The sequence below is a fragment of the Mytilus galloprovincialis genome, chromosome 12 (assembly GCF_965363235.1).
Source record: "Mytilus galloprovincialis chromosome 12, xbMytGall1.hap1.1, whole genome shotgun sequence".
NCBI lineage: Eukaryota > Metazoa > Mollusca > Bivalvia > Mytilida > Mytilidae > Mytilus > Mytilus galloprovincialis.
This window is the reverse complement of record NC_134849.1, coordinates 28078029-28088734: the sequence shown is the minus strand read 5'-3', so window position 1 is coordinate 28088734 and position 10706 is coordinate 28078029.

Sequence of the window (10706 nt, the reverse complement as noted above, 5' to 3'; positions counted from 1 at the left end):
CCCCCCCAGTAACCATCAAACCATCAAACTCAATCCCAGTCTTTTCGTTGTAGTATGGAACCTTGTAGTACAATTTTAAAGAGATCCATACACTTAAACACAAGTTATTGTCTGGAAACTAGAAAAATGCTTGTTTTTGGACCTTTTTTTGCCCCTAATTCCTGCATGTTTGGGGCAATTACTCCCAAACTCAATCTCAGCCTTCACTTTGTGATATGGAATTAACCTTGTCGTACAATGTCAGAGAGATCCATACACTTACACACAAGTTATTGTTTGGAAACTACAAAAATGCTTGTTTTTGGCCCTTAATTCCTAAACTGTTGGCCCCATAATCCCCAAAATGAATCCCAACATTTTACTTGTGGTATTAAACATTGTGATACAATTTCAGAGAAATTGAAAACTTATACACAAGTTATCATCCTGAAGCTAATAAAATTTTTCTAGCTTCAGGATGATAACTTGTGTATAAGTTTTCGATTGCTCTGAAAGTGTCCTAAACGGATGGGACCAGCATCCCCAAAATCAATCCCAACTTCCCTTTTGTGGTATTGAACCTTCTTTAAAAATTTCATAGAGATCCATTCTCTTAAACTAAAGTTTTTTTCCGGAAACCAAATGGGTCTTCGGACGACGACGCAGACGACGACATCATAGCATTATACGAACCCAAATAATTTTTGCGGTCATATAAAAATGCTTGTTTTGGGCCCCTTTTTGGCCCTTAATTCCTAAACTGTTGGCATCATAACCCCCAAAATGAATCCCAACATTCTACTTGTGATATTAAACATTGTGGTACAATTTCAGAGCAATCAAAATACTTATACACAAGTTATTATCCTGAAACTAGAAAAAAAGCTTCTTTTGGGACCTTTTTTTCCTAAACGGTTGGGACCATCATCCCCAAAATCAATCCCAACTTTCCTTTTGTGGTATTGAATCTTCTTAGAAAATTTCATAGAGATCCATTCACTTAAACTAAATTTATTGTCCGGAAACCAAATGTGTCTTCAGATGACGACGCAGACGACGACATCATACCATTATACGATCCCAAAATTTGTTTTGCGGTAGTATAAAATTCAGATTCTACAATAAAAAAGAACGAAATGAATATAATATGCTGCAAAGAACTGCGAATGCAAAAAGCATGTAGTTAATCTATTAAAACGCAAATGATCAAATCAGGTATATATCCTGTGGGTGAAAGGCTTGAAATTTATACCAACGCCATCAAGCAAAAATGCAAAAATGTCTATACTAAAAGACTACAATGAATTTGCTAGACAATACTAATATAAACCTACTTCTCAGTGCCATACGTTGGGAAATTATATCGATATAATAGAGTTTGAATTATCGTTTCTACCAATAAAAAAAAATGTTAAAAAACAATCTTGCTAAGGGCGAAAGAACAGTACTACGCAATTTGAAAAATGAGGAAACAATAGTAATAAAAAAAGGCAAATAAAATTCAAATTGTGTTATTTCAGAGACTAGACTACATAACAGAAGTCACAAGACAACTAAATACCTAACATTACTGCCAATTAGATTCATTTAAAGGGGCATTGGCTGTCAAATTCTTGTTCACCGATTTAACATAGTACAACGTATATATATCCAAATTATAAAAAAGTCTAAAATAAACAATTTACAAGGCATTGGCTCGATGATATGTTTTATCGTTCCGTGTGTATTAAAGTCCAGACACCAACTGATTAACTATCGCCTCCAAAGACTGCCGACGGTCATATAAGCGATTTATAAACATATAGATATAAAAAAAGCAAACTTGTGCAATAGGATTTTTCTAGGTTAAAAATATAAGGACGATTGATTCACAATATATGATGGATTATCTCGTGAAATTACAGATTTGTTTCCTCTAGCAAATAATTATAACCCCTTATTGAAGTCCACCTATGAAATCTCACACGACTAAATGCCGTTCTTAGATGTTGATGTAATTAAAGGTCAACGATTTACAACGCATGGCATTCTTGACCTTGACATACATTTTAAAGAAAAAAATTCTTATCTATTTCTGCATAGAAATAGCTGTCATTCACAGCATGTATTCTGAGGGTTTATTAAGGTGAAGCAAATACTGCAAATTAGAAACACAAGTGACCATAACAAATTAATAAACAATCTAGCTAATTTTAAAGTGGCATTTATTACAGATGACGAATATTGTGTAGAAATATTCAATGCTGCACCAATAATTGCGTATAGCAAACATAAAAGTGTTCGAGATACGCATAGTGGATCAAAGTTAAAGACTTTAACATAAAATTGACAGTTGGACCCCTGATGATGGTAGATCTGTCATAATAAGTAGATCTATTGATGAAGGAATAAAATAAAAATATATCAATATAAACATGAATAATTTTCATATTTTATTTTATTAAAATAATGCAACTTAAATGACCATCCCAATCCAGAGCCTCTAACCCCAAGCTTTAACTACCAAAACACTAAAATAGTGATCAATAGTGTTGGGTCCTATCATGCAATATGGAATGCGTGGTTGCATGCGTGTTTTGTAATAGCAAAGCTCAATGAAAATCAACAAAGTCCTGAAATTACATTTTCTAGTAAATTATTTTTGGCAATTTTATCAACATGATCAAGTGAGATGTAAATATTTCTGTACTTAACTTTTCATTTCCACATATTTTTTTTTCATTTGCAAAATTCAATATCCCTAAAAATTCATCAATATCCCATTTATTTTTAGGACAAATATCCCATATCCCTTAAATTAAAATGGCAAATATCCCGTATCCCAATATACACTATACAAGCCTCAATAGTGTTGGATACTTGAACAGTTCATGATTTGTATAAATGTATCGTCCATATCAAGATTTCTAAAGTGATCAATATATTTAGAGCATTCGGAAAATAAATTATACCGTAAGTCACTATAAATAAAATTGAGAATGGAAATGGGGAATGTGCCAAAGAGACAACAACCCGACCATAGAAAAAAACAACAGCAGAAGGTCACCAACAGGTCTTCAATGTAGCGAGAAATTCCCGCACCCGGAGGCGTCCTTCAGCTGGCCCCTAAACAAATATATACTAGTTCAGTGATAATGAACGCCATACTAATTTCCAAATTGTACACAAGAAACTAAAATTAAAATAATACAAGACTAACAAAGGCCAGAGGTTCCTGACTTGGGACAGGCGTAAAAATGCGGCGGGGTTAAACATGTTTGTGAGATCTAAACCCTCCCCCTATACCTCTAGCCAATGTACAAAAGTAAACGCATAACAATACGCACATTAAAATTCAGTTCAAGAGAAGTCCGATTCTGATGTCAGAAGATGTAACCAAAGAAAATAAACAGAATGACAATAATACATAAAAACAACAGACTACTAGCAGTTAACTGACATGCCAGCTCCAGACTTCAATTAAACTGACTGAAAGATTATGATTTCATCATATGAACATCAGGCACAATCCTTCCCGTTAGGGGTTTAGTATCATACCATCATAACATATATGTGAGAAGAACATAACCCGTGTCATGCCAACAACTGGTTTTTGAATAAATGTGTAGTTCCGATGCAAAGACCCTATAAGTGAATCAATATTAACGCCAGAATACTGTGGATTCATTTATTTTCGTGGGTATCAATTTTCGTGGATTGATGAAAACTTGCATATTCGTGGATATGTAAATTCGTTGTTTTGACAAATTCTGCATTCATTCCTCTAGAAAATCAGTATTTCGTTGAACATTTAAATTCGTGGTTCCCCTGTACCCACGAAATCCACGAAAATTGGTATCCAACGAATATTAATGAATCCACAGTATTCAATCTTTAATGACTTGACAACAGTATCGTAACTATATATATCCCTTCTTAATAAGTCTATTCAAAGGTTTTGTTAGTTTTTGGGGTGAATACTGACACCTTTGTGCTTTATAAAGAATATTTCCATAAAAAATTGGATGTGAAATACCTGAACGTATAAGAAGTCTGCATGTTTAGCTATATTTACGTATGATGTCCTTATACCGATGATAAAATTTAGTAAATGTTTTGACTAGTTTGTGATATCGAAAACCCTGGTGTAATAATTTTTCAGTAATACATAAATTTCTCTCGTTAAAATCTAAAACATTGTTACATACACGAGCGAATCGTACAAGTTGAGATACATAAACACCGTAAGATGGTGACAAGGGAACGTCATCATCTAAAAATGGATAATTAACGATAGGAAATGAAAAATCATCTCTTTTATCATAAATTTTAGTATTCAGCTTTCCGTTAGTGATATAGATATCAAGATCGAGGAAAGGGCAGTGGTAATTGTTAGTATTAGCTTTATTTAAAGTAAGTTTAACAGGATAAATTTCTTTAATATATATACTGAAGTCGTCATTATTTAGAGCCAAAATATCCAAATATCTAAAAATATTATTAAATTTGTTTATCAGATGTTGTTTCGATGGGTCTTTGTTTATTTTTGTCATAAATTGTAACTCATAGCAATACAAAAACAGGTCCACAAGAAGTGGTGCACAGTTAGTCCCCATTGGAATTCCGATAATCTGACGGTATGCGGAATCCCCAAAGCGAACAAAAATGTTATCTAGTAAAAATTCAAGGGCATATATAGTATCAAAGCATGTCCAATTGACATAGTTTTATTGTTTATTTGCTACTAAAAAATGACCTAAAAGAGTTTGAACATATATATTCACATTCTGATTTTTTAAATGCCCATTTAATTAGGTGTGTGAATTTTTTCTTAATGAGAATGTGAGGCAATGTGGTATACAGGGTAGAAAAATCAAAACTTTGAACAGATTCAAAATCACCGATATAAGCATGCAATTTATCAAGAACTTCCAACGAGTTCTTGACACTCCAAAAGTAATTAATTCCACTATTTTCGAAGGCCTGATTTGAACAATTTATTATCAGGTTTTTAATTGTACCAAGTGTGTTGGTAAGAAGAATAGACAATTTAGTAGTGGAACAATGGCTTGAAGACGAAATAAATCTATATTTGTAAGGTGTTTTGTGTAGCTTCGGAAGTTCACATTCAAGAAGGAAGTGTTTTTCATTTTCTACATAACCAAGGTTACAAAACACACAGAGTCTTTCTTCTACCGGAATAGGCGGCCTGGAGTACCTCCCGATCTCGTAGGCAAGGGTAGTGCACCGGACCGAAACAGAGCCATAGTTCGTCTTTCCGGCCTGGCCATATTAAGGCAAGCATACGGTTCAGTTTTTACATTGTTTTTAAACAGTCTATATGAGCGCAATTTATTACCATTTTGTATATTGCGCCTATCCATTGAAAAGTTCTCTGTGCCACTCTGTATTGTCGAGTTCTACCAATTTTTCAATAATAGTTATCATAAAAGTTTTTATGGAATAAGACAAGTCGTATACAATATCTCTAATGTTTAAACTATTTACAATTTTGTCAACTTTAAAAGCCCAGCCCTTTTTCTTCCCAGATGTCCATTTCAATATTTTATATGATGTTCTATTTTGTTCGGTGCTAAGAAGTCTACACAATAGCGTACAGTAATGTATTCGTTGTTTTGTGTGACAAGATGTCCATCCCATATCACCGCGAGTAGCTACATTCGAGGTCAGTTTTCCAACGGAGAGAAAATATTTGCAGGCTCTGTTTTGTACAGCTGAAATAGCACTAAACGATTTAGTGCCCCAAATGCCACTACCGTATAGTAATATCGGTTCCACCGTAGCTGTATAAAGTTTAGTGTACACCTTATGAGTCATTCCTCCTGCTAATACCACTTTTGTCATTAAACTTCCCAAAGCACGACTGGCTGCTTTAGCTAATTCTTTGAGTTTTTCGTAAATGTAAGATGTTCATCCATCCAGACACCAAGATATTTATATGAGTCACAATAATCGAGATTATTCTCCATACATTTAAAGTTCAATTCAGAACGATCGAAAGACTGCGGTCGAAAATAAACGACTTTAGTTTTATTCACATTTATGGACAGTTTCCATGTTGTACACCAGTCAGACACAATATCAAGCATGCGTTGAAGACTACTTTCATCGGGTGCAATTAAAGCTATGTCGTCAGCATAAAGTATACTGAGACAAAAATCATCAAACTGTAATCCACACTCAATGGAATTGATACGTTGTGAGAGGTCATTGATATACACAGAAAACAATGTCGGTGATATGATACAGCCCTGTTTCACTCCGGTTTCTACGTTGAACCACGGGGTATGGTCATTGTTAACACGAATAGTATATTTGACTTCCTTATATAAAGACTCAACTGCTGCTAAACATTTTCCACGCACAACAATTTTCTGAAGTTTATACCATAATAAGTTATGTTGTACGGTGTCGAAAGCTTTGCGCATGTGTACAAAACACACATATGTCGATTTTCTAGATTTTACGATGGTTTAAGACGGAATATAGAGAATGGATATGTTCTTCACAGCTTCGACCTTTCCTGAACCCATTTTGTTCGTCGCGTAAAACGTTGCTTTTCTCAAGCCAGGTACTTAGACGGTGATTGAGAACATTGCAATAAATTTTGCAAGGCACTGAAATTAAAGTTATCCCCCTGTAATTCAATGGTTCTCTGTCATCATCTGTTCCTTGTTTAAGAATAGGGTTTATGATTCCACTAGTCCATTGAGGTGGAACTCTACCAATGTGGAAACACCCACTTATAATTTGGAATAAAAGATTTACTGCGGTGTCATTTTTCAAAACGTCAGCTGGAATATCGTCTATTCCAGCTGCCTTGCGCAACTTTGCACGTAATACTGCCTGTAAAACTTCCTCCCTGGAGATAGGTTCGTTTAACGGCGAAACATCGACTTCAGTATTAAATGTTGATTCATCAAGGTCCGAGTCACTGTTACCATTCTGATGGAATAAAGTCTGAAAATCGTTTTTCCATTTGTTAAGTACAACATTTTTATCCGTTGCCTCGTTTCCATCCTCGTCCACTATAGCTAATGGTATACAACGTTTACGGTTATTAGCGATGCCTAAATTTCCTATTGACCTCCAAAAGTCACGCTGATTAGTCTCATCGAGTTTGTCTTCAAGTTTCTGTCGCTCTTGACTCTGAAATTGTCTTTTAAATTTTGTGTTTAAGCGATCAAAAGTTTTTCTTTCTACACAATATTCTCTTTCAGTTTACGCTTTGTACAGTTCGGACCGGTGAACCGTAACCATTTCTTCTCGGATTTGCATACGGTCTTCCATTGGGCTGAACGATTTTCATTCCAATACGGTTTATAACACATTTTCTTACGTTTATCACCACCCGCAGCATTGTTATAAGTCGGTAATTTGTTATTGATTTCACATTTAACTAAATTCTGAAACTCATCGTATGCATTTTGCACGTCATTTGATATTTCTATATAATTTTTAATTTTTTAAATTGTTTCAATTAGTTTCACCTGAATTTCCTGATTCAATAAGAAATCACTAGAAACCGCTCCAAAATTATATTTTATACGTGTATTACTGATCGGTGCATGCTGTGAATTCGGTTTTAAATCTATCAGGAATATATGTAATATCATTAGAAGTTTCCGACATCGATACTATTTTGAAATCACCGATAAATTCCATATCCTCATAGGGAACACATATGTAATCTACTACTGATTTACCGTTTGTTGATATATATGTAAATTCGTTTTCATTATATCGTCCATTTAACATTTCAAAATTGACATCACTTAAAAAATTCACGAAAACATCTCCATGGTGATTTTCTACATGATCTATAACATTTCGTGGTTTCACCTAATCGACGCCTTCTATAAAATCAGAATTAGCACTTACACTTGCGTTCATGTCACCGCATATAAATATTTTTCCTTTATGTTGGTATGAATATATTTGGTTTAAAAGAGTTTGAAAATAAACGTCGGCATCCACTGGCCTACATGTGTCAGCAGGAGGTAAATAACATGCCACTACGTAGAAGCATTTTTTGGAAAACTTATCTGAAAATTCCAACCAAATTATTCCTTCCGTAGTATCATCTATAATACCAATATTAAATGAATTCAATAATTCTTCTTTTACGAAAGCACCAACCCCTGCTAACCCTCGCGTTGCTTTTTTGTGTATATATTTCCTATTACTACCATAAAATCTAAAACCATCAACAGTTAAAAACTCATCTATACGTAAAAATGTTTCACATATACATAAAATATCACAATTCGAATAATTTAGCAGTTTCTCGCGGAATATTGAGTTGTCATTCGTTTTGGTGGACCATCCCCTGCAATTCCATACACCAAGCCGCAGTATGTCCTATGTTTCCTTTGGTAACAGTCGATTTCCTACAAACTTGAAATTCTTTTCCTTGCCCATTTCTTTTAGAACAGTTCTAACGGTACTTTGAAAGTTCCTCGTTTCTGGCGACATGTCGTTCTCAATGTAGACATTAGCATAAAGTCTATTGTTTTTTTAGTTTAGCTTTGCTCTTCATAATATCCCTTTTACTATCAAATGTGTCAGTTTCCACAATAATCAAGCCATGGTAATTTCCTCTACTTTCTTTTCTGGAGACAGTTTTTAGCTTAACGTTACTGAGGCCTAAACAATCTTTTAATAAACCTTGTACTTTATGTTTTGTCAGTTCTGGGTCAGTTTTTTCACGATCATCATATTCAAGGTTCTTGATAATGAATTTATTGCGCAACGAATCTTTATATGTACTGTTAGTTTTATTCTCAGATACCTGTTTTTCTAAATTTTCTATTTTGGATTTCATACCATCAAGTTCATGTTTAACTTCTGTTTTAACTTCGATTAGTTTTTCTTTCATTTTATTGTCTATCATAACAGAAATTTTTTTAGAGAGCTTCTCTGAAACACTTTCCTCAAAATTTGTTTCCAAATCGCTAATTCTCTTATCTAATTTTTCACTCATATTTGAAAAAGTTTGATGATAACTGTAAAATCAATGCCTCAACTCTATTTGTATTTTCAAACATGGGTGCACTCGATACGCTAGAAATACATTTTGTTTTTTTGTGCTCTGTTCCAGGTTCATTTATATAATTTGACATTTGATCTGACAGCTGACGTTTTCTTTCAGACGAAGATGCTACTGAATAGTTATAAGTACTTACAGGTACAAGTCCTGGATTCATCATTGAGTTGTTAACGAAGTGACCACTTCCGCCATTTGTACACATAGGAAAGTTCATATATTGATTCATATTTAAGTTATCTGAACAAATATCCAACCAAGCACATTAATAATCACGTATTATCGAAGATTAAAGTCTTTTGCAACTACTGACTATAATCTTTATCGTAAATTTTTTTTAAATCCAACAAAAACTAAGTTTTTTTTCGACCTGACAAATTGCTTGTTTACACTATAGTCACGTCATTCTGTCAAATCTTTTAGTTTAACAAATAAGTTGTTGTCGTTACCGACATAAAATTAGAGAAACACAATACGGGATATTTTTCAAGTAATTATCCTTAATTACATTTTGTTGAACTCTCTATGCTAAATATTGATGACCATGTTAGCCACAACCTTTAACAGTAAAAAAAATGTTTTATATTCGTAATTCACACTAAGATCTTCAGAGTTTCTTTGAAGAACATTGCGATGAAGTGTGACTTCTTATTTCATATCCAGACATCAAAACAAATATTAGCTATTTTAATCAAAGCTCAAACAGAATACTTGAAGCATGTAAACTTTTGATCAACTACGTACAGACGATCAAGACCATACAATGTTCGAATGACATAAACTCCAAATAAAGTGGAATCATGTACATTATAATGGTGAGCTTCTCTAAATAAGTGGAAATATTGTTTTGTGTCGTCTTTTTTTCTTTTGGTCGTTGTGTTGTTTCAGTTTTTCAATTTCTGACTTTCTACTCGCTATTTACATCAGACGATCAATATTTCTAAGTTTCAAGGTAAGGCAAAGATTATAAAAAAATTGTTTATAACATTTTGTTTAAGACGTTACGCAGGAAGATGTCAACATTTGATCTCCAAGGGTCACGCATACTGCGTCATACAAAGTTCACAAGTCAGTGTAGTCAAGCTGTTAAAATGACAAAAAAAAAAAGATTTTAAGAGACCATAAAATTTATTTAAATATATAACATTAAGAACATTCCGTTTTTCGACTTCTTGTCAAATGCGTTTTGTTGAAATATACCTTTTCACTTTTAGTTTTTTTTGTAAAATGTTGTATGTGCTTCTACCAAGAAATTTGTGTTACATGCGCACGTATAAAATATGTGGTTTTTGTCCAATGCAATCATAGGTTTGAGGTAAATTATATGGCCTTCCAAATACCGTTTCGATTCCTTACCTCACCGAAGAAACATTAATTGTCGAAATCCGGATATGGTGTACAAATGTTTGCACCTCATGTTTGTGGTATACTATCTTTATCTGAGTTTATTGTTGTCTGTTTGGTATTAAATTAATATTAAGATCAATTTTGTTTTATCTGGTGATCAAATTTTTGGCAATCACCAATGACAGTCAGCAGGGTTAAAGAATTAAGAACATCCGCTGTTCGGTCTGTTAGTCAAATGTGTTTTGTTAAAATATACTTTTTTCACTATTTGGTCTTTTGGAAAATGTTGTTTGTGCTGTATTTAGACACCTCTGCCAAGAAATTTGTTTTACAT